Genomic DNA, 26,310 nt, shown 5'->3' on the forward strand with positions numbered 1-26,310 from the left:
GCAAATGTCAAAAATATGATGACATGCTTAATATATATCACGCACGTGCGTTCTGTTCCTCACGTACGTACAAAAATAATTAAAAAGGGAATGCAACACGAGGACTTCCCAGGAGGTCACCCATCCTAGTACTACTCTCGCCCAAGCACGCTTAACTTCGGAGTTCTGATGGGATCCGGTGCTTTAGTGCTGGTATGATCGCATCCGACATGTTACCCCCGGCTTCATCCCTTATGCTTCCCACTCCCACGTCCGCTACAAAGACGGCTATACATTCTTACTACCATTACAACCGTCGCCTACTAATGGATAATGCCCTATACTACTTACTCTCTCGCTCAACTACGAAGACGAGTTTACCACGATTTCCACCCCTCCCTCTATACCGCAGCAACACGTATTTTACACCCCTTTCACAACGCGCTTTTCGCGCCCTAACTCTCTCTAGCCGCGTGACTAGCGAGCTCCGAGCTAAAACATATCGCAAATGTCAAAAATATGATGACAGGCTTAATATATATCACGCACGTGCGTTCTGTTCCTCACGTACGTACAAAAATAATTAAAAAGGGAATGCAACACGAGGACTTCCCAGGAGGTCACCCATCCTAGTACTACTCTCGCCCAAGCACGCTTAACTTCGGAGTTCTGATGGGATCCGGTGCTTTAGTGCTGGTATGATCGCATCCGACATGTTACCCCCGGCTTCATCCCTTATGCTTCCCACTCCCACGTCCGCTACAAAGACGGCTATACATTCTTACTACCATTACAACCGTCGCCTACTAATGGATAATGCCCTATACTACTTACTCTCTCGCTCAACTACGAAGACGAGTTTACCACGATTTCCACCCCTCCCTCTATACCGCAGCAACACGTATTTTACACCCCTTTCACAACGCGCTTTTCGCGCCCCAACTCTCCCTAGCCGCGTGACTAACGAGCTCCGAGCTAAAACATATCGCAAATGTCAAAAATATGATGACAGGCTTAATATATATCACGCACGTGCGTTCTGTTCCTCACGTACGTACAAAAATAATTAAAAAGGGAATGCAACACGAGGACTTCCCAGGAGGTCACCCATCCTAGTACTACTCTCGCCCAAGCACGCTTAACTTCGAAGTTCTGATGGGATCCGGTGCTTTAGTGCTGGTATGATCGCATCCGACATGTTACCCCCGGCTTCATCCCTTATGCTTCCCACTCCCACGTCCGCTACAAAGACGGCTATACATTCTTACTACCATTACAACCGTCGCCTACTAATGGATAATGCCCTATACTACTTACTCTCTCGCTCAACTACGAAGACGAGTTTACCACGATTTCCACCCCTCCCTCTATACCGCAGCAACACGTATTTTACACCCCTTTCACAACGTGCTTTTCGCGCCCCAACTCTCCCTAGCCGCGTGACTAGCGAGCTCCGAGCTAAAACATATCGCAAATGTCAAAAATATGATGACAGGCTTAATATATATCACGCACGTGCGTTCTGTTCCTCACGTACGTACAAAAATAATTAAAAAGGGAATGCAACACGAGGACTTCCCAGGAGGTCACCCATCCTAGTACTACTCTCGCCCAAGCACGCTTAACTTCGGAGTTCTGATGGGATCCGGTGCTTTAGTGCTGGTATGATCGCATCCGACATGTTACCCCCGGCTTCATCCCTTATGCTTCCCACTCCCACGTCCGCTACAAAGACGGCTATACATTCTTACTACCATTACAACCGTCGCCTACTAATGGATAATGCCCTATACTACTTACTCTCTCGCTCAACTACGAAGACGAGTTTACCACGATTTCCACCCCTCCCTCTATACCGCAGCAACACGTATTTTACACCCCTTTCACAATGCGCTTTTCGCGCCCCAACTCTCCCTAGCCGCGTGACTAGCGAGCTCCGAGCTAAAACATATCGCAAATGTCAAAAATATGATGACAGGCTTAATATATATCACGCACGTGCGTTCTGTTCCTCACGTACGTACAAAAATAATTAAAAAGGGAATGCAACACGAGGACTTCCCAGGAGGTCACCCATCCTAGTACTACTCTCGCCCAAGCACGCTTAACTTCGGAGTTCTGATGGGATCCGGTGCTTTAGTGCTGGTATGATCGCATTCGACATGTTACCCCCGGCTTCATCCCTTATGCTTCCCACTCCCACGTCCGCTACAAAGACGGCTATACATTCTTACTACGATTACAACCGTCGCCTACTAAGGGATAATGCCCTATACTACTTACTCTCTCGCTCAACTACGAAGACGAGTTTACCACGATTTCCACCCCTCCCTCTATACCGCAGCAACACGTATTTTACACCCCTTTCACAACGCGCTTTTCACGCCCCAACTCTCCCTAGCCGCGTGACTAGCGAGCTCCGAGCTAAAACATATCGCAAATGTCAAAAATATGATGACAGGCTTAATATATATCACGCACGTGCGTTCTGTTCCTCACGTACGTACAAAAATAATTAAAAAGGGAATGCAACACGAGGACTTCCCAGGAGGTCACCCATCCTAGTACTACTCTCGCCCAAGCACGCTTAACGTCGAAGTTCTGATGGGATCCGGTGCTTTAGTGCTGGTATGATCGCATCCGACATGTTACCCCCGGCTTCATCCCTTATGCTTCCCACTCCCACGTCCGCTACAAAGACGGCTATACATTCTTACTACCATTACAACCGTCGCCTACTAATGGATAATGCCCTATACTACTTACTCTCTCGCTCAACTACGAAGACGAGTTTACCACGATTTCCACCCCTCCCTCTATACCGCAACAACACGTATTTTACACCCCTTTCACAACGCGCTTTTCACGCCCCAACTCTCCCTAACCGCGTGACTAGCGAGCTCCGAGCTAAAACATATCGCAAATGTCAAAAATATGATGACAGGCTTAATATATATCACGCACGTGCGTTCTGTTCCTCACGTACGTACAAAAATAATTAAAAAGGGAATGCAACACGAGCAGGAGGTCACCCATCCTAGTACTACTCTCGCCCAAGCACGCTTAACTTCGGAGTTCTGATGGGATCCGGTGCTTTAGTGCTGGTATGATCGCATCCGACATGTTACCCCCGGCTTCATCCCTTATGCTTCCCACTCCCACGTCCGCTACAAAGACGGCTATACATTCTTACTACCATTACAACCGTCGCCTACTAATGGATAATGCCCTATACTATTTTACACCCCTTTCACAACGCGCTTTTCGCGCCCCAACTCTCCCTAGCCGCGTGACTAGCGAGCTCCGAGCTAAAACATATCGCAAATGTCAAAAATATGATGACAGGCTTAATATATATCACGCACGTGCGTTCTGTTCCTCACGTACGTACAAAAATAATTAAAAAGGGAATGCAACACGAGGACTTCCCAGGAGGTCACCCATCCTAGTACTACTCTCGCCCAAGCACGCTTAACTTCGGAGTTCTGATGGGATCCGGTGCTTTAGTGCTGGTATGATCGCATCCGACATGTTACCCCCGGCTTCATCCCTTATGCTTCCCACTCCCACGTCCGCTACAAAGACGGCTATACATTCTTACTACCATTACAACCGTCGCCTACTAATGGATAATGCCCTATACTACTTACTCTCTTGCTCAACTACGAAGACGAGTTTACCACGATTTCCACCCCTCCTTCTATACCGCAGCAACATGTATTTTACACCCCTTTCACAACGCGCTTTTCGCGCCCCAACCCTCCCTAGCCGCGTGACTAGCGAGCTCCGAGCTAAAACATATCGCAAATGTCAAAAACATGATGACATGCTTAATATATATCACGCACGTGCGTTCTGTTCCTCACGTACGTACAAAAATAATTAAAAAGGGAATGCAACACGAGGACTTCCCAGGAGGTCACCCATCCTAGTACTACTCTCGCCCAAGCACGCTTAACTTCGGAGTTCTGATGGGATCCGGTGCTTTAGTGCTGGTATGATCGCATCCGACATGTTACCCCCGGCTTCATCCCTTATGCTTCCCACTCCCACGTCCGCTACAAAGACGGCTATACATTCTTACTACCATTACAACCGTCGCCTACTAATGGATAATGCCCTATACTACTTACTCTCTCGCTCAACTACGAAGACGAGTTTACCACGATTTCCACCCCTCCCTCTATACCGCAGCAACACGTATTTTACACCCCTTTCACAACGCGCTTTTCGCGCCCCAACTCTCCCTAGCCGCGTGACTAGCGAGCTCCGAGCTAAAACATATCGCAAATGTCAAAAATATGATGACAGGCTTAATATATATCACGCACGTGCGTTCTGTTCCTCACGTACGTACAAAAATAATTAAAAAGGGAATGCAACACGAGGACTTCCCAGGAGGTCACCCATCCTAGTACTACTCTCGCCCAAGCACGCTTAACTTCGGAGTTCTGATGGGATCCAGTGCTTTAGTGCTGGTATGATCGCATTCGACATGTTACCCCCGGCTTCATCCCTTATGCTTCCCACTCCCACGTCCGCTACAAAGACGGCTATACATTCTTACTACCATTACAACCGTCGCCTACTAAGGGATAATGCCCTATACTACTTACTCTCTCGCTCAACTACGAAGACGAGTTTACCACGATTTCCACCCCTCCCTCTATACCGCAGCAACACGTATTTTACACCCCTTTCACAACGCGCTTTTCGCGCCCCAACTCTCCCTAGCCGCGTGACTAACGAGCTCCGAGCTAAAACATATCGCAAATGTCAAAAATATGATGACAGGCTTAATATATATCACGCACGTGCGTTATTTTCCTCACGTACGTACAAAAATAATTAAAAAGGGAATGCAACACGAGGACTTCACCCATCCTAGTACTACTCTCGCCCAAGCACGCTTAACTTCGGAGTTCTGATGGGATCCGGTGCTTTAGTGCTGGTATGATCGCATCCGACATGTTACCCCTGGCTTCATCCCTTATGCTTCCCACTCCCACGTCCGCTACAAAGACGGCTATACATTCTTACTACCATTACAACCGTCGCCTACTAATGGATAATGCCCTATACTACTTACTCTCTCGCTCAACTACGAAGACGAGTTTACCACGATTTCCACCCCTCCCTCTATACCGCAGCAACACGTATTTTACACCCCTTTCACAACGCGCTTTTCGCGCCCCAACTCTCCCTAGCCGCGTGACTAACGAGCTCCGAGCTAAAACATATCGCAAATGTCAAAAATATGATGACAGGCTTAATATATATCACGCACGTGCGTTCTGTTCCTCACGTACGTACAAAAATAATTAAAAAGGGAATGCAACACGAGGACTTCACCCATCCTAGTACTACTCTCGCCCAAGCACGCTTAACTTCGGAGTTCTGATGGGATCCGGTGCTTTAGTGCTGGTATGATCGCATCCGACATGTTACCCCCGGCTTCATCCCTTATGCTTCACACTCCCACGTCCGCTACAAAGACGGCTATACATTCTTACTACCATTACAACCGTCGCCTACTAATGGATAATGCCCTATACTACTTACTCTCTCGCTCAACTACGAAGACGAGTTTACCATGATTTCCACCCCTCCCTCTATACCGCAGCAACACGTATTTTACACCCCTTTCACAACGCGCTTTTCGCGCCCCAACTCTCCCTAGCCGCGTGACTAACGAGCTCCGAGCTAAAACATATCGCAAATGTCAAAAATATGATGACAGGCTTAATATATATCACGCACGTGCGTTCTGTTCCTCACGTACGTACAAAAATAATTAAAAAGGGAATGCAACACGAGGACTTCCCAGGAGGTCACCCATCCTAGTACTACTCTCGCCCAAGCACGCTTAACTTCGGAGTTCTGATGGGATCCGGTGCTTTAGTGCTGGTATGATCGCATCCGACATGTTACCCCCGGCTTCATCCCTTATGCTTCCCACTCCCACGTCCGCTACAAAGACGGCTATACATTCTTACTACCATTACAACCGTCGCCTACTAATGGATAATGCCCTATACTACTTACTCTCTCGCTCAACTACGAAGACGAGTTTACCACGATTTCCACCCCTCCCTCTATACCGCAGCAACACGTATTTTACACCCCTTTCACAACGCGCTTTTCGCGCCCCAACTCTCCCTAGCCGCGTGACTAACGAGCTCCGAGCTAAAACATATCGCAAATGTCAAAAATATGATGACAGGCTTAATATATATCACGCACGTGCGTTCTGTTCCTCACGTACGTACAAAAATAATTAAAAAGGGAATGCAACACGAGGACTTCACCCATCCTAGTACTACTCTCGCCCAAGCACGCTTAACTTCGGAGTTCTGATGGGATCCGGTGCTTTAGTGCTGGTATGATCGCATCCGACATGTTACCCCCGGCTTCATCCCTTATGCTTCACACTCCCACGTCCGCTACAAAGACGGCTATACATTCTTACTACCATTACAACCGTCGCCTACTAATGGATAATGCCCTATACTACTTACTCTCTCGCTCAACTACGAAGACGAGTTTACCATGATTTCCACCCCTCCCTCTATACCGCAGCAACACGTATTTTACACCCCTTTCACAACGCGCTTTTCGCGCCCCAACTCTCCCTAGCCGCGTGACTAACGAGCTCCGAGCTAAAACATATCGCAAATGTAAAAAATATGATGACAGGCTTAATATATATCACGCACGTGCGTTCTGTTCCTCACGTACGTACAAAAATAATTAAAAAGGGAATGCAACACGAGGACTTCCCAGGAGGTCACCCCTCCTAGTACTACTCTCGCCCAAGCACGCTTAACTTCGGAGTTCTGATGGGATCCGGTGCTTTAGTGCTGGTATGATCGCATCCGACATGTTACCCCCGGCTTCATCCCTTATGCTTCCCACTCCCACGTCCGCTACAAAGACGGCTATACATTCTTACTACCATTACAACCGTCGCCTACTAATGGATAATGCCCTATACTACTTACTCTCTCGCTCAACTACGAAGACGAGTTTACCACGATTTCCACCCCTCCCTCTATACCGCAGCAACACGTATTTTACACCCCTTTCACAACGCGCTTTTCGCGCCCCAACTCTCCCTAGCCGCGTGACTAACGAGCTCCGAGCTAAAACATATCGCAAATGTCAAAAATATGATGACAGGCTTAATATATATCACGCACGTGCGTTCTGTTCCTCACGTACGTACAAAAATAATTAAAAAGGGAATGCAACACGAGGACTTCCCAGGAGGTCACCCATCCTAGTACTACTCTCGCCCAAGCACGCTTAACTTCGGAGTTCTGATGGGATCCGGTGCTTTAGTGCTGGTATGATCGCATCCGACATGTTACCCCCGGCTTCATCCCTTATGCTTCCCACTCCCACGTCCGCTACAAAGACGGCTATACATTCTTACTACCATTACAACCGTCGCCTACTAATGGATAATGCCCTATACTACTTACTCTCTCGCTCAACTACGAAGACGAGTTTACCACGATTTCCACCCCTCCCTCTATACCGCAGCAACACGTATTTTACACCCCTTTCACAACGCGCTTTTCGCGCCCCAACTCTCCCTAGCCGCGTGACTAACGAGCTCCGAGCTAAAACATATCGCAAATGTCAAAAATATGATGAAAGGCTTAATATATATCACGCACGTGCGTTCTGTTCCTCACGTACGTACAAAAATAATTAAAAAGGGAATGCAACACGAGGACTTCACCCATCCTAGTACTACTCTCGCCCAAGCACGCTTAACTTCGGAGTTCTGATGGGATCCGGTGCTTTAGTGCTGGTATGATCGCATCCGACATGTTACCCCCGGCTTCATCCCTTATGCTTCCCACTCCCACGTCCGCTGCAAAGACGGCTATACATTCTTACTACCATTACAACCGTCGCCTACTAATGGATAATGCCCTATACTACTTACTCTCTCGCTCAACTACGAAGACGAGTTTACCACGATTTCCACCCCTCCCTCTATACCGCAGCAACACGTATTTTACACCCCTTTCACAACGCGCTTTTCGCGCCCCAACTCTCCCTAGCCGCGTGACTAACGAGCTCCGAGCTAAAACATATCGCAAATGTCAAAAATATGATGACAGGCTTAATATATATCACGCACGTGCGTTCTGTTCCTCACGTACGTACAAAAATAATTAAAAAGGGAATGCAACACGAGGACTTCCCAGGAGGTCACCCATCCTAGTACTACTCTCGCCCAAGCACGCTTAACTTCGGAGTTCTGATGGGATCCGGTGCTTTAGTGCTGGTATGATCGCATCCGACATGTTACCCCCGGCTTCATCCCTTATGCTTCCCACTCCCACGTCCGCTGCAAAGACGGCTATACATTCTTACTACCATTACAACCGTCGCCTACTAATGGATAATGCCCTATACTACTTACTCTCTCGCTCAACTACGAAGACGAGTTTACCACGATTTCCACCCCTCCCTCTATACCGCAGCAACACGTATTTTACACCCCTTTCACAACGCGCTTTTCGCGCCCCAACTCTCCCTAGCCGCGTGACTAACGAACTCCGAGCTAAAACATATCGCAAATGTCAAAAATATGATGACAGGCTTAATATATATCACGCACGTGCGTTCTGTTCCTCACGTACGTACAAAAATAATTAAAAAGGGAATGCAACACGAGGACTTCCCAGGAGGTCACCCATCCTAGTACTACTCTCGCCCAAGCACGCTTAACTTCGGAGTTCTGATGGGATCCGGTGCTTTAGTGCTGGTATGATCGCATCCAACATGTTACCCCCGGCTTCATCCCTTATGCTTCCCACTCCCACGTCCGCTACAAAGACGGCTATACATTCTTACTACCATTACAACCGTCGCCTACTAATGGATAATGCCCTATACTACTTACTCTCTCGCTCAACTACGAAGACGAGTTTACCACGATTTCCACCCCTCCCTCTATACCGCAGCAACACGTATTTTACACCCCTTTCACAACGCGCTTTTCGCGCCCCAACTCTCCCTAGCCGCGTGACTAACGAGCTCCGAGCTAAAACATATCGCAAATGTCAAAAATATGATGACAGGCTTAATATATATCACGCACGTGCGTTCTGTTCCTCACGTACGTACAAAAATAATTAAAAAGGGAATGCAACACGAGGACTTCCCAGGAGGTCACCCATCCTAGTACTACTCTCGCCCAAGCACGCTTAACTTCGGAGTTCTGATGGGATCCGGTGCTTTAGTGCTGGTATGATTGCATCCGACATGTTACCCCCGGCTTCATCCCTTATGCTTCCCACTCCCACGTCCGCTGCAAAGACGGCTATACATTCTTACTACCATTACAACCGTCGCCTACTAATGGATAATGCCCTATACTACTTACTCTCTCGCTCAACTACGAAGACGAGTTTACCACGATTTCCACCCCTCCCTCTATACCGCAGCAACACGTATTTTACACCCCTTTCACAACGCGCTTTTCGCGCCCCAACTCTCCCTAGCCGCGTGACTAACGAGCTCCGAGCTAAAACATATCGCAAATGTCAAAAATATGATGACAGGCTTAATATATATCACGCACGTGCGTTCTGTTCCTCACGTACGTACAAAAATAATTAAAAAGGGAATGCAACACGAGGACTTGCCAGGAGGTCACCCATCCTAGTACTACTCTCGCCCAAGCACCCTTAACTTCGGAGTTCTGATGGGATCCGGTGCTTTAGTGCTGGTATGATCGCATCCGACATGTTACCCCCGGCTTCATCCCTTATGCTTCCCACTCCCACGTCCGCTGCAAAGACGGCTATACATTCTTACTACCATTACAACCGTCGCCTACTAATGGATAATGCCCTATACTACTTACTCTCTCGCTCAACTACGAAGACGAGTTTACCACGATTTCCACCCCTCCCTCTATACCGCAGCAACACGTATTTTACACCCCTTTCACAACGCGCTTTTCGCGCCCCAACTCTCCCTAGCCGCGTGACTAACGAGCTCCGAGCTAAAACATATCGCAAATGTCAAAAATATGATGACAGGCTTAATATATATCACGCGAATGCAACACGAGGACTTCCCAGGAGGTCACCCATCCTAGTACTACTCTCGCCCAAGCACGCTTAACTTCGGAGTTCTGATGGGATCCGGTGCTTTAGTGCTGGTATGATCGCATCCGACATGTTACCCCCGGCTTCATCCCTTATGCTTCCCACTCCCACGTCCGCTGCAAAGACGGCTATACATTCTTACTACCATTACAACCGTCGCCTACTAATGGATAATGCCCTATACTACTTACTCTCTCGCTCAACTACGAAGACGAGTTTACCACGATTTCCACCCCTCCCTCTATACCGCAGCAACACGTATTTTACACCCCTTTCACAACGCGCTTTTCGCGCCCCAACTCTCCCTAGCCGCGTGACTAACGAGCTCCGAGCTAAAACATATCGCAAATGTCAAAAATATGATGAAAGGCTTAATATATATCACGCGAATGCAACACGAGGACTTCCCAGGAGGTCACCCATCCTAGTACTACTCTCGCCCAAGCACGCTTAACTTCGGAGTTCTGATGGGATCCGGTGCTTTAGTGCTGGTATGATCGCATCCGACATGTTACCCCCGGCTTCATCCCTTATGCTTCCCACTCCCACGTCCGCTGCAAAGACGGCTATACATTCTTACTACCATTACAACCGTCGCCTACTAATGGATAATGCCCTATACTACTTACTCTCTCGCTCAACTACGAAGACGAGTTTACCACGATTTCCACCCCTCCCTCTATACCGCAGCAACACGTATTTTACACCCCTTTCACAACGCGCTTTTCGCGCCCCAACTCTCCCTAGCCGCGTGACTAACGAGCTCCGAGCTAAAACATATCGCAAATGTCAAAAATATGATGACAGGCTTAATATATATCACGCACGTGCGTTCTGTTCCTCACGTACGTACAAAAATAATTAAAAAGGGAATGCAACACGAGGACTTCCCAGTAGGTCACCCATCCTAGTACTACTCTCGCCCAAGCACGCTTAACTTCGGAGTTCTGATGGGATCCGGTGCTTTAGTGCTGGTATGATCGCATCCGACATGTTACCCCCGGCTTCATCCCTTATGCTTCCCACTCCCACGTCCGCTGCAAAGACGGCTATACATTCTTACTACCATTACAACCGTCGCCTACTAATGGATAATGCCCTATACTACTTACTCTCTCGCTCAACTACGAAGACGAGTTTACCACGATTTCCACCCCTCCCTCTATACCGCAGCAACACGTATTTTACACCCCTTTCACAACGCGCTTTTCGCGCCCCAACTCTCCCTAGCCGCGTGACTAACGAGCTCCGAGCTAAAACATATCGCAAATGTCAAAAATATGATGACAGGCTTAATATATATCACGCACGTGCGTTCTGTTCCTCACGTACGTACAAAAATAATTAAAAAGGGAATGCAACACGAGGACTTCCCAGGAGGTCACCCATCCTAGTACTACTCTCGCCCAAGCACGCTTAACTTCGGAGTTCTGATGGGATCCGGTGCTTTAGTGCTGGTATGATCGCATCCAACATGTTACCCCCGGCTTCATCCCTTATGCTTCCCACTCCCACGTCCGCTGCAAAGACGGCTATACATTCTTACTACCATTACAACCGTCGCGTACTAATGGATAATGCCCTATACTACTTACTCTCTCGCTCAACTACGAAGACGAGTTTACCACGATTTCCACCCCTCCCTCTATACCGCAGCAACACGTATTTTACACCCCTTGCACAACGCGCTTTTCGCGCCCCAACTCTCCCTAGCCGCGTGACTAACGAGCTCCGAGCTAAAACATATCGCAAATGTCAAAAATATGATGACAGGCTTAATATATATCACGCGAATGCAACACGAGGACTTCCCAGGAGGTCACCCATCCTAGTACTACTCTCGCCCAAGCACGCTTAACTTCGGAGTTCTGATGGGATCCGGTGCTTTAGTGCTGGTATGATCGCATCCGACATGTTACCCCCGGCTTCATCCCTTATGCTTCCCACTCCCACGTCCGCTGCAAAGACGGCTATACATTCTTACTACCATTACAACCGTCGCCTACTAATGGATAATGCCCTATACTACTTACTCTCTCGCTCAACTACGAAGACGAGTTTACCACGATTTCCACCCCTCCCTCTATACCGCAGCAACACGTATTTTACACCCCTTTCACAACGCGCTTTTCGCGCCCCAACTCTCCCTAGCCGCGTGACTAACGAGCTCCGAGCTAAAACATATCGCAAATGTCAAAAATATGATGACAGGCTTAATATATATCACGCACGTGCGTTCTGTTCCTCACGTACGTACAAAAATAATTAAAAAGGGAATGCAACACGAGGACTTCCCAGTAGGTCACCCATCCTAGTACTACTCTCGCCCAAGCACGCTTAACTTCGGAGTTCTGATGGGATCCGGTGCTTTAGTGCTGGTATGATCGCATCCGACATGTTACCCCCGGCTTCATCCCTTATGCTTCCCACTCCCACGTCCGCTGCAAAGACGGCTATACATTCTTACTACCATTACAACCGTCGCCTACTAATGGATAATGCCCTATACTACTTACTCTCTCGCTCAACTACGAAGACGAGTTTACCACGATTTCCACCCCTCCCTCTATACCGCAGCAACACGTATTTTACACCCCTTTCACAACGCGCTTTTCGCGCCCCAACTCTCCCTAGCCGCGTGACTAACGAGCTCCGAGCTAAAACATATCGCAAATGTCAAAAATATGATGACAGGCTTAATATATATCACGCACGTGCGTTCTGTTCCTCACGGACGTACAAAAATAATTAAAAAGGGAATGCAACACGAGGACTTCCCAGGAGGTCACCCATCCTAGCACTACTCTCGCCCAAGCACGCTTAACTTCGGAGTTCTGATGGGATCCGGTGCTTTAGTGCTGGTATGATCGCATCCAACATGTTACCCCCGGCTTCATCCCTTATGCTTCCCACTCCCACGTCCGCTGCAAAGACGGCTATACATTCTTACTACCATTACAACCGTCGCGTACTAATGGATAATGCCCTATACTACTTACTCTCTCGCTCAACTACGAAGACGAGTTTACCACGATTTCCACCCCTCCCTCTATACCGCAGCAACACGTATTTTACACCCCTTGCACAACGCGCTTTTCGCGCCCCAACTCTCCCTAGCCGCGTGACTAACGAGCTCCGAGCTAAAACATATCGCAAATGTCAAAAATATGATGACAGGCTTAATATATATCACGCACGTGCGTTCTGTTCCTCACGTACGTACAAAAATAATTAAAAAGGGAATGCAACACGAGGACTTCCCAGGAGGTCACCCATCCTAGTACTACTCTCGCCCAAGCACGCTTAACTTCGGAGTTCTGATGGGATCCGGTGCTTTAGTGCTGGTATAATCGCATCCGACATGTTACCCCCGGCTTCATCCCTTATGCTTCCCACTCCCACGTCCGCTACAAAGACGGCTATACATTCTTACTACCATTACAACCGTCGCCTACTAATGGATAATGCCCTATACTACTTACTCTCTCGCTCAACTACGAAGACGAGTTTACCACGATTTCCACCCCTCCCTCTATACCGCAGCAACACGTATTTTACACCCCTTTCACAACGCGCTTTTCGCGCCCCAACTCTCCCTAGCCGCGTGACTAACGAGCTCCGAGCTAAAACATATCGCAAATGTCAAAAATATGATGACAGGCTTAATATATATCACGCACGTGCGTTCTGTTCCTCACGTACGTACAAAAATAATTAAAAAGGGAATGCAACACGAGGACTTCCCAGGAGGTCACCCATCCTAGTACTACTCTCGCCCAAGCACGCTTAACTTCGGAGTTCTGATGGGATCCGGTGCTTTAGTGCTGGTATGATCGCATCCGACATGTTACCCCCGGCTTCATCCCTTATGCTTCCCACTCCCACGTCCGCTGCAAAGACGGCTATACATTCTTACTACCATTACAACCGTCGCCTACTAATGGATAATGCCCTATACTACTTACTCTCTCGCTCAACTACGAAGACGAGTTTACCACGATTTCCACCCCTCCCTCTATACCGCAGCAACACGTATTTTACACCCCTTTCACAACGCGCTTTTCGCGCCCCAACTCTCCCTAGCCGCGTGACTAACGAGCTCCGAGCTAAAACATATCGCAAATGTCAAAAATATGATGACAGGCTTAATATATATCACGCACGTGCGTTCTGTTCCTCACGTACGTACAAAAATAATTAAAAAGGGAATGCAACACGAGGACTTCCCAGTAGGTCACCCATCCTAGTACTACTCTCGCCCAAGCACGCTTAACTTCGGAGTTCTGATGGGATCCGGTGCTTTAGTGCTGGTATGATCGCATCCGACATGTTACCCCCGGCTTCATCCCTTATGCTTCCCACTCCCACGTCCGCTGCAAAGACGGCTATACATTCTTACTACCATTACAACCGTCGCCTACTAATGGATAATGCCCTATACTACTTACTCTCTCGCTCAACTACGAAGACGAGTTTACCACGATTTCCACCCCTCCCTCTATACCGCAGCAACACGTATTTTACACCCCTTTCACAACGCGCTTTTCGCGCCCCAACTCTCCCTAGCCGCGTGACTAACGAGCTCCGAGCTAAAACATATCGCAAATGTCAAAAATATGATGACAGGCTTAATATATATCACGCACGTGCGTTCTGTTCCTCACGTACGTACAAAAATAATTAAAAAGGGAATGCAACACGAGGACTTCCCAGGAGGTCACCCATCCTAGTACTACTCTCGCCCAAGCACGCTTAACTTCGGAGTTCTGATGGGATCCGGTGCTTTAGTGCTGGTATGATCGCATCCGACATGTTACCCCCGGCTTCATCCCTTATGCTTCCCACTCCCACGTCCGCTGCAAAGACGGCTATACATTCTTACTACCATTACAACCGTCGCGTACTAATGGATAATGCCCTATACTACTTACTCTCTCGCTCAACTACGAAGACGAGTTTACCACGATTTCCACCCCTCCCTCTATACCGCAGCAACACGTATTTTACACCCCTTGCACAACGCGCTTTTCGCGCCCCAACTCTCCCTAGCCGCGTGACTAACGAGCTCCGAGCTAAAACATATCGCAAATGTCAAAAATATGATGACAGGCTTAATATATATCACGCGAATGCAACACGAGGACTTCCCAGGAGGTCACCCATCCTAGTACTACTCTCGCCCAAGCACGCTTAACTTCGGAGTTCTGATGGGATCCGGTGCTTTAGTGCTGGTATGATCGCATCCGACATGTTACCCCCGGCTTCATCCCTTATGCTTCCCACTCCCACGTCCGCTGCAAAGACGGCTATACATTCTTACTACCATTACAACCGTCGCCTACTAATGGATAATGCCCTATACTACTTACTCTCTCGCTCAACTACGAAGACGAGTTTACCACGATTTCCACCCCTCCCTCTATACCGCAGCAACACGTATTTTACACCCCTTTCACAACGCGCTTTTCGCGCCCCAACTCTCCCTAGCCGCGTGACTAACGAGCTCCGAGCTAAAACATATCGCAAATGTCAAAAATATGATGACAGGCTTAATATATATCACGCACGTGCGTTCTGTTCCTCACGTACGTACAAAAATAATTAAAAAGGGAATGCAACACGAGGACTTCCCAGTAGGTCACCCATCCTAGTACTACTCTCGCCCAAGCACGCTTAACTTCGGAGTTCTGATGGGATCCGGTGCTTTAGTGCTGGTATGATCGCATCCGACATGTTACCCCCGGCTTCATCCCTTATGCTTCCCACTCCCACGTCCGCTGCAAAGACGGCTATACATTCTTACTACCATTACAACCGTCGCCTACTAATGGATAATGCCCTATACTACTTACTCTCTCGCTCAACTACGAAGACGAGTTTACCACGATTTCCACCCCTCCCTCTATACCGCAGCAACACGTATTTTACACCCCTTTCACAACGCGCTTTTCGCGCCCCAACTCTCCCTAGCCGCGTGACTAACGAGCTCCGAGCTAAAACATATCGCAAATGTCAAAAATATGATGACAGGCTTAATATATATCACGCACGTGCGTTCTGTTCCTCACGGACGTACAAAAATAATTAAAAAGGGAATGCAACACGAGGACTTCCCAGGAGGTCACCCATCCTAGCACTACTCTCGCCCAAGCACGCTTAACTTCGGAGTTCTGATGGGATCCGGTGCTTTAGTGCTGGTATGATCGCATCCAACATGTTACCCCCGGCTTCATCCCTTATGCTTCCCACTCCCACGTCCGCTGCAAAGACGGCTATACATTCTTACTACCATTACAACCGTCGCGTACTAATGGATAATGCCCTATACTACTTACTCTCTCGCTCAACTACGAAGACGAGTTTACCACGATTTCCACCCCTCCCTCTATACCGCAGCAACACGTATTTTACACCCCTTGCACAACGCGCTTTTCGCGCCCCAACTCTCCCTAGCCGCGTGACTAACGAGCTCCGAGCTAAAACATATCGCAAATGTCAAAAATATGATGACAGGCTTAATATATATCACGCACGTGCGTTCTGTTCCTCACGTACGTACAAAAATAATTAAAAAGGGAATGCAACACGAGGACTTCCCAGGAGGTCACCCATCCTAGTACTACTCTCGCCCAAGCACGCTTAACTTCGGAGTTCTGATGGGATCCGGTGCTTTAGTGCTGGTATAATCGCATCCGACATGTTACCCCCGGCTTCATCCCTTATGCTTCCCACTCCCACGTCCGCTACAAAGACGGCTATACATTCTTACTACCATTACAACCGTCGCCTACTAATGGATAATGCCCTATACTACTTACTCTCTCGCTCAACTACGAAGACGAGTTTACCACGATTTCCACCCCTCCCTCTATACCGCAGCAACACGTATTTTACACCCCTTTCACAACGCGCTTTTCGCGCCCCAACTCTCCCTAGCCGCGTGACTAACGAGCTCCGAGCTAAAACATATCGCAAATGTCAAAAATATGATGACAGGCTTAATATATATCACGCACGTGCGTTCTGTTCCTCACGTACGTACAAAAATAATTAAAAAGGGAATGCAACACGAGGACTTCCCAGGAGGTCACCCATCCTAGTACTACTCTCGCCCAAGCACGCTTAACTTCGGAGTTCTGATGGGATCCGGTGCTTTAGTGCTGGTATGATCGCATCCAACATGTTACCCCCGGCTTCATCCCTTATGCTTCCCACTCCCACGTCCGCTGCAAAGACGGCTATACATTCTTACTACCATTACAACCGTCGCGTACTAATGGATAATGCCCTATACTACTTACTCTCTCGCTCAACTACGAAGACGAGTTTACCACGATTTCCACCCCTCCCTCTATACCGCAGCAACACGTATTTTACACCCCTTGCACAACGCGCTTTTCGCGCCCCAACTCTCCCTAGCCGCGTGACTAACGAGCTCCGAGCTAAAACATATCGCAAATGTCAAAAATATGATGACAGGCTTAATATATATCACGCACGTGCGTTCTGTTCCTCACGTACGTACAAAAATAATTAAAAAGGGAATGCAACACGAGGACTTCCCAGGAGGTCACCCATCCTAGTACTACTCTCGCCCAAGCACGCTTAACTTCGGAGTTCTGATGGGATCCGGTGCTTTAGTGCTGGTATAATCGCATCCGACATGTTACCCCCGGCTTCATCCCTTATGCTTCCCACTCCCACGTCCGCTACAAAGACGGCTATACATTCTTACTACCATTACAACCGTCGCCTACTAATGGATAATGCCCTATACTACTTACTCTCTCGCTCAACTACGAAGACGAGTTTACCACGATTTCCACCCCTCCCTCTATACCGCAGCAACACGTATTTTACACCCCTTTCACAACGCGCTTTTCGCGCCCCAACTCTCCCTAGCCGCGTGACTAACGAGCTCCGAGCTAAAACATATCGCAAATGTCAAAAATATGATGACAGGCTTAATATATATCACGCACGTGCGTTCTGTTCCTCACGTACGTACAAAAATAATTAAAAAGGGAATGCAACACGAGGACTTCCCAGGAGGTCACCCATCCTAGTACTACTCTCGCCCAAGCACGCTTAACTTCGGAGTTCTGATGGGATCCGGTGCTTTAGTGCTGGTATGATCGCATCCGACATGTTACCCCCGGCTTCATCCCTTATGCTTCCCACTCCCACGTCCGCTGCAAAGATGGCTATACATTCTTACTACCATTACAACCGTCGCCTACTAATGGATAATGCCCTATACTACTTACTCTCTCGCTCAACTACGAAGACGAGTTTACCACGATTTCCACCCCTCCCTCTATACCGCAGCAACACGTATTTTACACCCCCTTCACAACGCGCTTTTCGCGCCCCAACTCTCCCTAGCCGCGTGACTAACGAGCTCCGAGCTAAAACATATCGCAAATGTCAAAAATATGATGCCAGGCTTAATATATATCACGCACGTGCGTTCTGTTCCTCACGTACGTACAAAAATAATTAAAAAGGGAATGCAACACGAGGACTTCCGAGGAGGTCACCCATCCTAGTACTACTCTCGCCCAAGCACGCTTAACTTCGGAGTTCTGATGGGATCCGGTGCTTTAGTGCTGGTATGATCGCATCCGACATGTTACCCCCGGCTTCATCCCTTATGCTTCCCACTCCCACGTCCGCTGCAAAGACGGCTATACATTCTTACTACCATTACAACCGTCGCCTACTAATGGATAATGCCCTATACTACTTACTCTCTCGCTCAACTACGAAGACGAGTTTACCACGATTTCCACCCCTCCCTCTATACCGCAGCAACACGTATTTTACACCCCTTTCACAACGCGCTTTTCGCGCCCCAACTCTCCCTAGCCGCGTGACTAACGAGCTCCGAGGTAAAACATATCGCAAATGTCAAAAATATGATGAAAGGCTTAATATATATCACGCACGTGCGTTCTGTTCCTCACGTACGTACAAAAATAATTAAAAAGGGAATGCAACACGAGGACTTCCCAGGAGGTCACCCATCCTAGTACTACTCTCGCCCAAGCACGCTTAACTTTGGAGTTCTGATGGGATCCGGTGCTTTAGTGCTGGTATGATCGCATCCGACATGTTACCCCCGGCTTCATCCCTTATGCTTCCCACTCCCACGTCCGCTACAAAGGCGGCTATACATTCTTACTACCATTACAACCGTCGCCTACTAATGGATAATGCCCTATACTACTTACTCTCTCGCTCAACTACGAAGACGAGTTTACCACGATTTCCACCCCTCCCTCTATACCGCAGCAACACGTATTTTACACCCCTTTCACAACGCGCTTTTCGCGCCCCAACTCTCCCTAGCCGCGTGACTAACGAGCTCCGAGCTAAAACATATCGCAAATGTCAAAAATATGATGACAGGCTTAATATATATCACGCACGTGCGTTCTGTTCCTCACGTACGTACAAAAATAATTAAAAAGGGAATGCAACACGAGGACTTCCCAGGAGGTCACCCATCCTAGTACTACTCTCGCCCAAGCACGCTTAACTTCGGAGTTCTGATGGGATCCGGTGCTTTAGTGCTGGTATGATCGCATCCGACATGTTACCCCCGGCTTCATCCCTTATGCTTCCCACTCCCACGTCCGCTGCAAAGACGGCTATACATTCTTACTACCATTACAACCGTCGCCTACTAATGGATAATGCCCTATACTACTTACTCTCTCGCTCAACTACGAAGACGAGTTTACCACGATTTCCACCCCTCCCTCTATACCGCAGCAACACGTATTTTACACCCCTTTCACAACGCGCTTTTCGCGCCCCAACTCTCTCTAGCCGCGTGACTAACGAGCTCCGAGCTAAAACATATCGCAAATGTCAAAAATATGATGACAGGCTTAATATATATCACGCACGTGCGTTCTGTTCCTCACGTACGTACAAAAATAATTAAAAAGGGAATGCAACATGAGGACTTCGCAGGAGGTCACCCATCCTAGTACTACTCTCGCCCAAGCACGCTTAACTTCGGAGTTCTGATGGGATCCGGTGCTTTAGTGCTGGTATGATCGCATCCGACATGTTACCCCCGGCTTCATCCCTTATGCTTCCCACTCCCACGTCCGCTGCAAAGACGGCTATACATTCTTACTACCATTACAACCGTCGCCTACTAATGGATAATGCCCTATACTACTTACTCTCTCGCTCAACTACGAAGACGAGTTTACCACGATTTCCACCCCTCCCTCTATACCGCAGCAACACGTATTTTACACCCCTTTCACAACGCGCTTTTCGCGCCCCAACTCTCCCTAGCCGCGTGACTAACGAGCTCCGAGCTAAAACATATCGCAAATGTCAAAAATATGATGACAGGCTTAATATATATCACGCACGCACGTGCGTTCTGTTCCTCACGTACGTACAAAAATAATTAAAAAGGGAATGCAACACGAGGACTTCCCAGGAGGTCACCCATCCTAGTACTACTCTCGCCCAAGCACGCTTAACTTCGGAGTTTTGATGGGATCCGGTGCTTTAGTGCTGGTATGATCGCATCCGACATGTTACCCCCGGCTTCATCCCTTATGCTTCCCACTCCCACGTCCGCTACAAAGACGGCTATACATTCTTACTACCATTACAACCGTCGCCTACTAATGGATAATGCCCTATACTACTTACTCTCTCGCTCAACTACGAAGACGAGTTTACCACGATTTCCACCCCTCCCTCTATACCGCAGCAACACGTATTTTACACCCCTTTCACAACGCGCTTTTCGCGCCCCAACTCTCCCTAGCCGCGTGACTAACGAGCTCCGAGCTAAAACATATCGCAAATGTCAAAAATATGATGACAGGCTTAATATATATCACGCACGTGCGTTCTGTTCCTCACGTACGTACAAAAATAATTAAAAAGGGAATGCAACACGAGGACTTCCCAGGAGGTCACCCATCCTAGTACTAATGGATAATGCCCTATACTACTTACTCTCTCGCTCAACTACGAAGACGAGTTTACCACGATTTCCACCCCTCCCTCTATACCGCAGCAACACGTATTTTACACCCCTTTCACAACGCGCTTTTCGCGCCCCAACTCTCCCTAGCCGCGTGACTAACGAGCTCCGAGCTAAAACATATCGCAAATGTCAAAAATATGATGACAGGCTTAATATATATCACGCACGCACGTGCGTTCTGTTCCTCACGTACGTACAAAAATAATTAAAAAGGGAATGCAACACGAGGACTTCCCAGGAGGTCACCCATCCTAGTACTACTCTCGCCCAAGCACGCTTAACTTCGGAGTTTTGATGGGATCCGGTGCTTTAGTGCTGGTATGATCGCATCCGACATGTTACCCCCGGCTTCATCCCTTATGCTTCCCACTCCCACGTCCGCTACAAAGACGGCTATACATTCTTACTACCATTACAACCGTCGCCTACTAATGGATAATGCCCTATACTACTTACTCTCTCGCTCAACTACGAAGACGAGTTTACCACGATTTCCACCCCTCCCTCTATACCGCAGCAACACGTATTTTACACCCCTTTCACAACGCGCTTTTCGCGCCCCAACTCTCCCTAGCCGCGTGACTAACGAGCTCCGAGCTAAAACATATCGCAAATGTCAAAAATATGATGACAGGCTTAATATATATCACGCACGTGCGTTCTGTTCCTCACGTACGTACAAAAATAATTAAAAAGGGAATGCAACACGAGGACTTCCCAGGAGGTCACCCATCCTAGTACTACTCTCGCCCAAGCACGCTTAACTTCGGAGTTCTGATGGGATCCGGTGCTTTAGTGCTGGTATGATCGCATCCAACATGTTACCCCCGGCTTCATCCCTTATGCTTCCCACTCCCACGTCCGCTGCAAAGACGGCTATACATTCTTACTACCATTACAACCGTCGCGTACTAATGGATAATGCCCTATACTACTTACTCTCTCGCTCAACTACGAAGACGAGTTTACCACGATTTCCACCCCTCCCTCTATACCGCAGCAACACGTATTTTACACCCCTTGCACAACGCGCTTTTCGCGCCCCAACTCTCCCTAGCCGCGTGACTAACGAGCTCCGAGCTAAAACATATCGCAAATGTCAAAAATATGATGACAGGCTTAATATATATCACGCACGTGCGTTCTGTTCCTCACGTACGTACAAAAATAATTAAAAAGGGAATGCAACACGAGGACTTCCCAGGAGGTCACCCATCCTAGTACTACTCTCGCCCAAGCACGCTTAACTTCGGAGTTCTGATGGGATCCGGTGCTTTAGTGCTGGTATAATCGCATCCGACATGTTACCCCCGGCTTCATCCCTTATGCTTCCCACTCCCACGTCCGCTACAAAGACGGCTATACATTCTTACTACCATTACAACCGTCGCCTACTAATGGATAATGCCCTATACTACTTACTCTCTCGCTCAACTACGAAGACGAGTTTACCACGATTTCCACCCCTCCCTCTATACCGCAGCAACACGTATTTTACACCCCTTTCACAACGCGCTTTTCGCGCCCCAACTCTCCCTAGCCGCGTGACTAACGAGCTCCGAGCTAAAACATATCGCAAATGTCAAAAATATGATGACAGGCTTAATATATATCACGCACGTGCGTTCTGTTCCTCACGTACGTACAAAAATAATTAAAAAGGGAATGCAACACGAGGACTTCCCAGGAGGTCACCCATCCTAGTACTACTCTCGCCCAAGCACGCTTAACTTCGGAGTTCTGATGGGATCCGGTGCTTTAGTGCTGGTATGATCGCATCCGACATGTTACCCCCGGCTTCATCCCTTATGCTTCCCACTCCCACGTCCGCTGCAAAGATGGCTATACATTCTTACTACCATTACAACCGTCGCCTACTAATGGATAATGCCCTATACTACTTACTCTCTCGCTCAACTACGAAGACGAGTTTACCACGATTTCCACCCCTCCCTCTATACCGCAGCAACACGTATTTTACACCCCTTTCACAACGCGCTTTTCGCGCCCCAACTCTCCCTAGCCGCGTGACTAACGAGCTCCGAGCTAAAACATATCGCAAATGTCAAAAATATGATGCCAGGCTTAATATATATCACGCACGTGCGTTCTGTTCCTCACGTACGTACAAAAATAATTAAAAAGGGAATGCAACACGAGGACTTCCGAGGAGGTCACCCATCCTAGTACTACTCTCGCCCAAGCACGCTTAACTTCGGAGTTCTGATGGGATCCGGTGCTTTAGTGCTGGTATGATCGCATCCGACATGTTACCCCCGGCTTCATCCCTTATGCTTCCCACTCCCACGTCCGCTGCAAAGACGGCTATACATTCTTACTACCATTACAACCGTCGCCTACTAATGGATAATGCCCTATACTACTTACTCTCTCGCTCAACTACGAAGACGAGTTTACCACGATTTCCACCCCTCCCTCTATACCGCAGCAACACGTATTTTACACCCCTTTCACAACGCGCTTTTCGCGCCCCAACTCTCCCTAGCCGCGTGACTAACGAGCTCCGAGCTAAAACATATCGCAAATGTCAAAAATATGATGACAGGCTTAATATATATCACGCACGTGCGTTCTGTTCCTCACGTACGTACAAAAATAATTAAAAAGGGAATGCAACATGAGGACTTCGCAGGAGGTCACCCATCCTAGTACTACTCTCGCCCAAGCACGCTTAACTTCGGAGTTCTGATGGGATCCGGTGCTTTAGTGCTGGTATGATCGCATCCGACATGTTACCCCCGGCTTCATCCCTTATGCTTCCCACTCCCACGTCCGCTGCAAAGACGGCTATACATTCTTACTACCATTACAACCGTCGCCTACTAATGGATAATGCCCTATACTACTTACTCTCTCGCTCAACTACGAAGACGAGTTTACCACGATTTCCACCCCTCCCTCTATACCGCAGCAACACGTATTTTACACCCCTTTCACAACGCGCTTTTCGCGCCCCAACTCTCCCTAGCCGCGTGACTAACGAGCTCCGAGCTAAAACATATCGCAAATGTCAAAAATATGATGACAGGCTTAATATATATCACGCACGCACGTGCGTTCTGTTCCTCACGTACGTACAAAAATAATTAAAAAGGGAATGCAACACGAGGACTTCCCAGGAGGTCACCCATCCTAGTACTACTCTCGCCCAAGCACGCTTAACTTCGGAGTTTTGATGGGATCCGGTGCTTTAGTGCTGGTATGATCGCATCCGACATGTTACCCCCGGCTTCATCCCTTATGCTTCCCACTCCCACGTCCGCTACAAAGACGGCTATACATTCTTACTACCATTACAACCGTCGCCTACTAATGGATAATGCCCTATACTACTTACTCTCTCGCTCAACTACGAAGACGAGTTTACCACGATTTCCACCCCTCCCTCTATACCGCAGCAACACGTATTTTACACCCCTTTCACAACGCGCTTTTCGCGCCCCAACTCTCCCTAGCCGCGTGACTAACGAGCTCCGAGCTAAAACATATCGCAAATGTCAAAAATATGATGACAGGCTTAATATATATCACGCACGTGCGTTCTGTTCCTCACGTACGTACAAAAATAATTAAAAAGGGAATGCAACACGAGGACTTCCCAGGAGGTCACCCATCCTAGTACTACTCTCGCCCAAGCACGCTTAACTTCGGAGTTCTGATGGGATCCGGTGCTTTAGTGCTGGTATGATCGCATCCAACATGTTACCCCCGGCTTCATCCCTTATGCTTCCCACTCCCACGTCCGCTGCAAAGACGGCTATACATTCTTACTACCATTACAACCGTCACGTACTAATGGATAATGCCCTATACTACTTACTCTCTCGCTCAACTACGAAGACGAGTTTACCACGATTTCCACCCCTCCCTCTATACCGCAGCAACACGTATTTTACACCCCTTGCACAACGCGCTTTTCGCGCCCCAACTCTCCCTAGCCGCGTGACTAACGAGCTCCGAGCTAAAACATATCGCAAATGTCAAAAATATGATGACAGGCTTAATATATATCACGCACGTGCGTTCTGTTCCTCACGTACGTACAAAAATAATTAAAAAGGGAATGCAACACGAGGACTTCCCAGGAGGTCACCCATCCTAGTACTACTCTCGCCCAAGCACGCTTAACTTCGGAGTTCTGATGGGATCCGGTGCTTTAGTGCTGGTATAATCGCATCCGACATGTTACCCCCGGCTTCATCCCTTATGCTTCCCACTCCCACGTCCGCTACAAAGACGGCTATACATTCTTACTACCATTACAACCGTCGCCTACTAATGGATAATGCCCTATACTACTTACTCTCTCGCTCAACTACGAAGACGAGTTTACCACGATTTCCACCCCTCCCTCTATACCGCAGCAACACGTATTTTACACCCCTTTCACAACGCGCTTTTCGCGCCCCAACTCTCCCTAGCCGCGTGACTAACGAGCTCCGAGCTAAAACATATCGCAAATGTCAAAAATATGATGACAGGCTTAATATATATCACGCACGTGCGTTCTGTTCCTCACGTACGTACAAAAATAATTAAAAAGGGAATGCAACACGAGGACTTCCCAGGAGGTCACCCATCCTAGTACTACTCTCGCCCAAGCACGCTTAACTTCGGAGTTCTGATGGGATCCGGTGCTTTAGTGCTGGTATGATCGCATCCGACATGTTACCCCCGGCTTCATCCCTTATGCTTCCCACTCCCACGTCCGCTGCAAACATGGCTATACATTCTTACTACCATTACAACCGTCGCCTACTAATGGATAATGCCCTATACTACTTACTCTCTCGCTCAACTACGAAGACGAGTTTACCACGATTTCCACCCCTCCCTCTATACCGCAGCAACACGTATTTTACACCCCTTTCACAACGCGCTTTTCGCGCCCCAACTCTCCCTAGCCGCGTGACTAACGAGCTCCGAGCTAAAACATATCGCAAATGTCAAAAATATGATGCCAGGCTTAATATATATCACGCACGTGCGTTCTGTTCCTCACGTACGTACAAAAATAATTAAAAAGGGAATGCAACACGAGGACTTCCGAGGAGGTCACCCATCCTAGTACTACTCTCGCCCAAGCACGCTTAACTTCGGAGTTCTGATGGGATCCGGTGCTTTAGTGCTGGTATGATCGCATCC

The 26,310-nt window shown here is 48.2% G+C and overlaps 50 non-coding genes and 5 pseudogenes across 50 annotated transcripts; all 55 read right to left on the reverse strand.

Annotated features, from left to right (window-relative positions):
- Positions 1 to 87: 87 nt before the first annotated feature.
- LOC147968606 (5S ribosomal RNA) lies at positions 88 to 206 on the reverse strand. Its single transcript, XR_015606295.1, has one exon. It is a non-coding gene; the product is annotated as a 5S ribosomal RNA (ribosomal RNA).
- A 364-nt stretch (positions 207 to 570) lies between these two features.
- LOC147968607 (5S ribosomal RNA) lies at positions 571 to 689 on the reverse strand. Its single transcript, XR_015606306.1, has one exon. It is a non-coding gene; the product is annotated as a 5S ribosomal RNA (ribosomal RNA).
- A 364-nt stretch (positions 690 to 1,053) lies between these two features.
- Positions 1,054 to 1,172, reverse strand: LOC147968608 (5S ribosomal RNA). Its single transcript, XR_015606085.1, has one exon. It is a non-coding gene; the product is annotated as a 5S ribosomal RNA (ribosomal RNA).
- Positions 1,173 to 1,536: 364 nt separating this feature from the next.
- LOC147968609 (5S ribosomal RNA) lies at positions 1,537 to 1,655 on the reverse strand. Its single transcript, XR_015606317.1, has one exon. It is a non-coding gene; the product is annotated as a 5S ribosomal RNA (ribosomal RNA).
- A 364-nt stretch (positions 1,656 to 2,019) lies between these two features.
- On the reverse strand, positions 2,020 to 2,138 carry LOC147968610 (5S ribosomal RNA). The gene has a single exon (XR_015605374.1). It is a non-coding gene; the product is annotated as a 5S ribosomal RNA (ribosomal RNA).
- Positions 2,139 to 2,502: 364 nt separating this feature from the next.
- Positions 2,503 to 2,621, reverse strand: LOC147968611 (5S ribosomal RNA). Its single transcript, XR_015606479.1, has one exon. It is a non-coding gene; the product is annotated as a 5S ribosomal RNA (ribosomal RNA).
- A 364-nt stretch (positions 2,622 to 2,985) lies between these two features.
- Positions 2,986 to 3,097, reverse strand: LOC147968612 (5S ribosomal RNA; annotated as a pseudogene).
- Positions 3,098 to 3,386: 289 nt separating this feature from the next.
- Positions 3,387 to 3,505, reverse strand: LOC147968613 (5S ribosomal RNA). Its single transcript, XR_015606328.1, has one exon. It is a non-coding gene; the product is annotated as a 5S ribosomal RNA (ribosomal RNA).
- Positions 3,506 to 3,869: 364 nt separating this feature from the next.
- On the reverse strand, positions 3,870 to 3,988 carry LOC147968614 (5S ribosomal RNA). The gene has a single exon (XR_015606339.1). It is a non-coding gene; the product is annotated as a 5S ribosomal RNA (ribosomal RNA).
- A 364-nt stretch (positions 3,989 to 4,352) lies between these two features.
- On the reverse strand, positions 4,353 to 4,471 carry LOC147968615 (5S ribosomal RNA). Its single transcript, XR_015605865.1, has one exon. It is a non-coding gene; the product is annotated as a 5S ribosomal RNA (ribosomal RNA).
- A 364-nt stretch (positions 4,472 to 4,835) lies between these two features.
- LOC147968616 (5S ribosomal RNA) lies at positions 4,836 to 4,944 on the reverse strand (annotated as a pseudogene).
- Positions 4,945 to 5,308: 364 nt separating this feature from the next.
- LOC147968617 (5S ribosomal RNA) lies at positions 5,309 to 5,417 on the reverse strand (annotated as a pseudogene).
- A 364-nt stretch (positions 5,418 to 5,781) lies between these two features.
- On the reverse strand, positions 5,782 to 5,900 carry LOC147968618 (5S ribosomal RNA). The gene has a single exon (XR_015606350.1). It is a non-coding gene; the product is annotated as a 5S ribosomal RNA (ribosomal RNA).
- Positions 5,901 to 6,264: 364 nt separating this feature from the next.
- On the reverse strand, positions 6,265 to 6,373 carry LOC147968619 (5S ribosomal RNA; annotated as a pseudogene).
- A 364-nt stretch (positions 6,374 to 6,737) lies between these two features.
- LOC147968620 (5S ribosomal RNA) lies at positions 6,738 to 6,856 on the reverse strand. The gene has a single exon (XR_015606136.1). It is a non-coding gene; the product is annotated as a 5S ribosomal RNA (ribosomal RNA).
- A 364-nt stretch (positions 6,857 to 7,220) lies between these two features.
- Positions 7,221 to 7,339, reverse strand: LOC147968621 (5S ribosomal RNA). Its single transcript, XR_015606361.1, has one exon. It is a non-coding gene; the product is annotated as a 5S ribosomal RNA (ribosomal RNA).
- A 364-nt stretch (positions 7,340 to 7,703) lies between these two features.
- On the reverse strand, positions 7,704 to 7,812 carry LOC147968622 (5S ribosomal RNA; annotated as a pseudogene).
- Positions 7,813 to 8,176: 364 nt separating this feature from the next.
- Positions 8,177 to 8,295, reverse strand: LOC147968623 (5S ribosomal RNA). The gene has a single exon (XR_015606372.1). It is a non-coding gene; the product is annotated as a 5S ribosomal RNA (ribosomal RNA).
- Positions 8,296 to 8,659: 364 nt separating this feature from the next.
- On the reverse strand, positions 8,660 to 8,778 carry LOC147968624 (5S ribosomal RNA). The gene has a single exon (XR_015606383.1). It is a non-coding gene; the product is annotated as a 5S ribosomal RNA (ribosomal RNA).
- A 364-nt stretch (positions 8,779 to 9,142) lies between these two features.
- LOC147968625 (5S ribosomal RNA) lies at positions 9,143 to 9,261 on the reverse strand. Its single transcript, XR_015605748.1, has one exon. It is a non-coding gene; the product is annotated as a 5S ribosomal RNA (ribosomal RNA).
- A 364-nt stretch (positions 9,262 to 9,625) lies between these two features.
- LOC147968626 (5S ribosomal RNA) lies at positions 9,626 to 9,744 on the reverse strand. The gene has a single exon (XR_015606552.1). It is a non-coding gene; the product is annotated as a 5S ribosomal RNA (ribosomal RNA).
- Positions 9,745 to 10,063: 319 nt separating this feature from the next.
- On the reverse strand, positions 10,064 to 10,182 carry LOC147968627 (5S ribosomal RNA). Its single transcript, XR_015605832.1, has one exon. It is a non-coding gene; the product is annotated as a 5S ribosomal RNA (ribosomal RNA).
- Positions 10,183 to 10,501: 319 nt separating this feature from the next.
- Positions 10,502 to 10,620, reverse strand: LOC147968628 (5S ribosomal RNA). Its single transcript, XR_015605833.1, has one exon. It is a non-coding gene; the product is annotated as a 5S ribosomal RNA (ribosomal RNA).
- A 364-nt stretch (positions 10,621 to 10,984) lies between these two features.
- On the reverse strand, positions 10,985 to 11,103 carry LOC147968629 (5S ribosomal RNA). Its single transcript, XR_015605860.1, has one exon. It is a non-coding gene; the product is annotated as a 5S ribosomal RNA (ribosomal RNA).
- A 364-nt stretch (positions 11,104 to 11,467) lies between these two features.
- On the reverse strand, positions 11,468 to 11,586 carry LOC147968630 (5S ribosomal RNA). Its single transcript, XR_015606393.1, has one exon. It is a non-coding gene; the product is annotated as a 5S ribosomal RNA (ribosomal RNA).
- Positions 11,587 to 11,905: 319 nt separating this feature from the next.
- On the reverse strand, positions 11,906 to 12,024 carry LOC147968631 (5S ribosomal RNA). Its single transcript, XR_015605834.1, has one exon. It is a non-coding gene; the product is annotated as a 5S ribosomal RNA (ribosomal RNA).
- A 364-nt stretch (positions 12,025 to 12,388) lies between these two features.
- LOC147968632 (5S ribosomal RNA) lies at positions 12,389 to 12,507 on the reverse strand. The gene has a single exon (XR_015605862.1). It is a non-coding gene; the product is annotated as a 5S ribosomal RNA (ribosomal RNA).
- Positions 12,508 to 12,871: 364 nt separating this feature from the next.
- On the reverse strand, positions 12,872 to 12,990 carry LOC147968633 (5S ribosomal RNA). Its single transcript, XR_015606311.1, has one exon. It is a non-coding gene; the product is annotated as a 5S ribosomal RNA (ribosomal RNA).
- Positions 12,991 to 13,354: 364 nt separating this feature from the next.
- Positions 13,355 to 13,473, reverse strand: LOC147968634 (5S ribosomal RNA). Its single transcript, XR_015605802.1, has one exon. It is a non-coding gene; the product is annotated as a 5S ribosomal RNA (ribosomal RNA).
- A 364-nt stretch (positions 13,474 to 13,837) lies between these two features.
- LOC147968635 (5S ribosomal RNA) lies at positions 13,838 to 13,956 on the reverse strand. Its single transcript, XR_015606404.1, has one exon. It is a non-coding gene; the product is annotated as a 5S ribosomal RNA (ribosomal RNA).
- A 364-nt stretch (positions 13,957 to 14,320) lies between these two features.
- On the reverse strand, positions 14,321 to 14,439 carry LOC147968636 (5S ribosomal RNA). Its single transcript, XR_015605863.1, has one exon. It is a non-coding gene; the product is annotated as a 5S ribosomal RNA (ribosomal RNA).
- A 364-nt stretch (positions 14,440 to 14,803) lies between these two features.
- On the reverse strand, positions 14,804 to 14,922 carry LOC147968637 (5S ribosomal RNA). The gene has a single exon (XR_015606417.1). It is a non-coding gene; the product is annotated as a 5S ribosomal RNA (ribosomal RNA).
- Positions 14,923 to 15,241: 319 nt separating this feature from the next.
- Positions 15,242 to 15,360, reverse strand: LOC147968638 (5S ribosomal RNA). The gene has a single exon (XR_015605835.1). It is a non-coding gene; the product is annotated as a 5S ribosomal RNA (ribosomal RNA).
- A 364-nt stretch (positions 15,361 to 15,724) lies between these two features.
- Positions 15,725 to 15,843, reverse strand: LOC147968639 (5S ribosomal RNA). Its single transcript, XR_015605864.1, has one exon. It is a non-coding gene; the product is annotated as a 5S ribosomal RNA (ribosomal RNA).
- Positions 15,844 to 16,207: 364 nt separating this feature from the next.
- On the reverse strand, positions 16,208 to 16,326 carry LOC147968640 (5S ribosomal RNA). Its single transcript, XR_015606312.1, has one exon. It is a non-coding gene; the product is annotated as a 5S ribosomal RNA (ribosomal RNA).
- A 364-nt stretch (positions 16,327 to 16,690) lies between these two features.
- On the reverse strand, positions 16,691 to 16,809 carry LOC147968641 (5S ribosomal RNA). Its single transcript, XR_015605803.1, has one exon. It is a non-coding gene; the product is annotated as a 5S ribosomal RNA (ribosomal RNA).
- A 364-nt stretch (positions 16,810 to 17,173) lies between these two features.
- LOC147968642 (5S ribosomal RNA) lies at positions 17,174 to 17,292 on the reverse strand. The gene has a single exon (XR_015606429.1). It is a non-coding gene; the product is annotated as a 5S ribosomal RNA (ribosomal RNA).
- A 364-nt stretch (positions 17,293 to 17,656) lies between these two features.
- Positions 17,657 to 17,775, reverse strand: LOC147968643 (5S ribosomal RNA). Its single transcript, XR_015605804.1, has one exon. It is a non-coding gene; the product is annotated as a 5S ribosomal RNA (ribosomal RNA).
- Positions 17,776 to 18,139: 364 nt separating this feature from the next.
- Positions 18,140 to 18,258, reverse strand: LOC147968644 (5S ribosomal RNA). The gene has a single exon (XR_015606441.1). It is a non-coding gene; the product is annotated as a 5S ribosomal RNA (ribosomal RNA).
- Positions 18,259 to 18,622: 364 nt separating this feature from the next.
- Positions 18,623 to 18,741, reverse strand: LOC147968645 (5S ribosomal RNA). The gene has a single exon (XR_015606234.1). It is a non-coding gene; the product is annotated as a 5S ribosomal RNA (ribosomal RNA).
- A 364-nt stretch (positions 18,742 to 19,105) lies between these two features.
- On the reverse strand, positions 19,106 to 19,224 carry LOC147968646 (5S ribosomal RNA). Its single transcript, XR_015606266.1, has one exon. It is a non-coding gene; the product is annotated as a 5S ribosomal RNA (ribosomal RNA).
- A 364-nt stretch (positions 19,225 to 19,588) lies between these two features.
- On the reverse strand, positions 19,589 to 19,707 carry LOC147968647 (5S ribosomal RNA). The gene has a single exon (XR_015606453.1). It is a non-coding gene; the product is annotated as a 5S ribosomal RNA (ribosomal RNA).
- A 364-nt stretch (positions 19,708 to 20,071) lies between these two features.
- On the reverse strand, positions 20,072 to 20,190 carry LOC147968648 (5S ribosomal RNA). Its single transcript, XR_015606579.1, has one exon. It is a non-coding gene; the product is annotated as a 5S ribosomal RNA (ribosomal RNA).
- A 368-nt stretch (positions 20,191 to 20,558) lies between these two features.
- Positions 20,559 to 20,677, reverse strand: LOC147968649 (5S ribosomal RNA). The gene has a single exon (XR_015606454.1). It is a non-coding gene; the product is annotated as a 5S ribosomal RNA (ribosomal RNA).
- Positions 20,678 to 21,357: 680 nt separating this feature from the next.
- On the reverse strand, positions 21,358 to 21,476 carry LOC147968650 (5S ribosomal RNA). Its single transcript, XR_015606455.1, has one exon. It is a non-coding gene; the product is annotated as a 5S ribosomal RNA (ribosomal RNA).
- A 364-nt stretch (positions 21,477 to 21,840) lies between these two features.
- On the reverse strand, positions 21,841 to 21,959 carry LOC147968651 (5S ribosomal RNA). The gene has a single exon (XR_015606464.1). It is a non-coding gene; the product is annotated as a 5S ribosomal RNA (ribosomal RNA).
- A 364-nt stretch (positions 21,960 to 22,323) lies between these two features.
- Positions 22,324 to 22,442, reverse strand: LOC147968652 (5S ribosomal RNA). The gene has a single exon (XR_015605805.1). It is a non-coding gene; the product is annotated as a 5S ribosomal RNA (ribosomal RNA).
- A 364-nt stretch (positions 22,443 to 22,806) lies between these two features.
- Positions 22,807 to 22,925, reverse strand: LOC147968653 (5S ribosomal RNA). The gene has a single exon (XR_015606475.1). It is a non-coding gene; the product is annotated as a 5S ribosomal RNA (ribosomal RNA).
- Positions 22,926 to 23,289: 364 nt separating this feature from the next.
- LOC147968654 (5S ribosomal RNA) lies at positions 23,290 to 23,408 on the reverse strand. Its single transcript, XR_015606235.1, has one exon. It is a non-coding gene; the product is annotated as a 5S ribosomal RNA (ribosomal RNA).
- A 364-nt stretch (positions 23,409 to 23,772) lies between these two features.
- Positions 23,773 to 23,891, reverse strand: LOC147968655 (5S ribosomal RNA). Its single transcript, XR_015606580.1, has one exon. It is a non-coding gene; the product is annotated as a 5S ribosomal RNA (ribosomal RNA).
- Positions 23,892 to 24,259: 368 nt separating this feature from the next.
- Positions 24,260 to 24,378, reverse strand: LOC147968656 (5S ribosomal RNA). The gene has a single exon (XR_015606456.1). It is a non-coding gene; the product is annotated as a 5S ribosomal RNA (ribosomal RNA).
- Positions 24,379 to 24,742: 364 nt separating this feature from the next.
- On the reverse strand, positions 24,743 to 24,861 carry LOC147968657 (5S ribosomal RNA). Its single transcript, XR_015606487.1, has one exon. It is a non-coding gene; the product is annotated as a 5S ribosomal RNA (ribosomal RNA).
- A 364-nt stretch (positions 24,862 to 25,225) lies between these two features.
- Positions 25,226 to 25,344, reverse strand: LOC147968658 (5S ribosomal RNA). The gene has a single exon (XR_015605807.1). It is a non-coding gene; the product is annotated as a 5S ribosomal RNA (ribosomal RNA).
- A 364-nt stretch (positions 25,345 to 25,708) lies between these two features.
- LOC147968659 (5S ribosomal RNA) lies at positions 25,709 to 25,827 on the reverse strand. Its single transcript, XR_015606498.1, has one exon. It is a non-coding gene; the product is annotated as a 5S ribosomal RNA (ribosomal RNA).
- A 364-nt stretch (positions 25,828 to 26,191) lies between these two features.
- LOC147968660 (5S ribosomal RNA) lies at positions 26,192 to 26,310 on the reverse strand. Its single transcript, XR_015606236.1, has one exon. It is a non-coding gene; the product is annotated as a 5S ribosomal RNA (ribosomal RNA).

The sequence above is a fragment of the Triticum urartu genome, chromosome 5A (assembly GCF_056163025.1).
Source record: "Triticum urartu cultivar PI428250 chromosome 5A, HENAU_Tu73, whole genome shotgun sequence".
NCBI classification, from domain to species: Eukaryota; Viridiplantae; Streptophyta; class Magnoliopsida; order Poales; family Poaceae; genus Triticum; species Triticum urartu.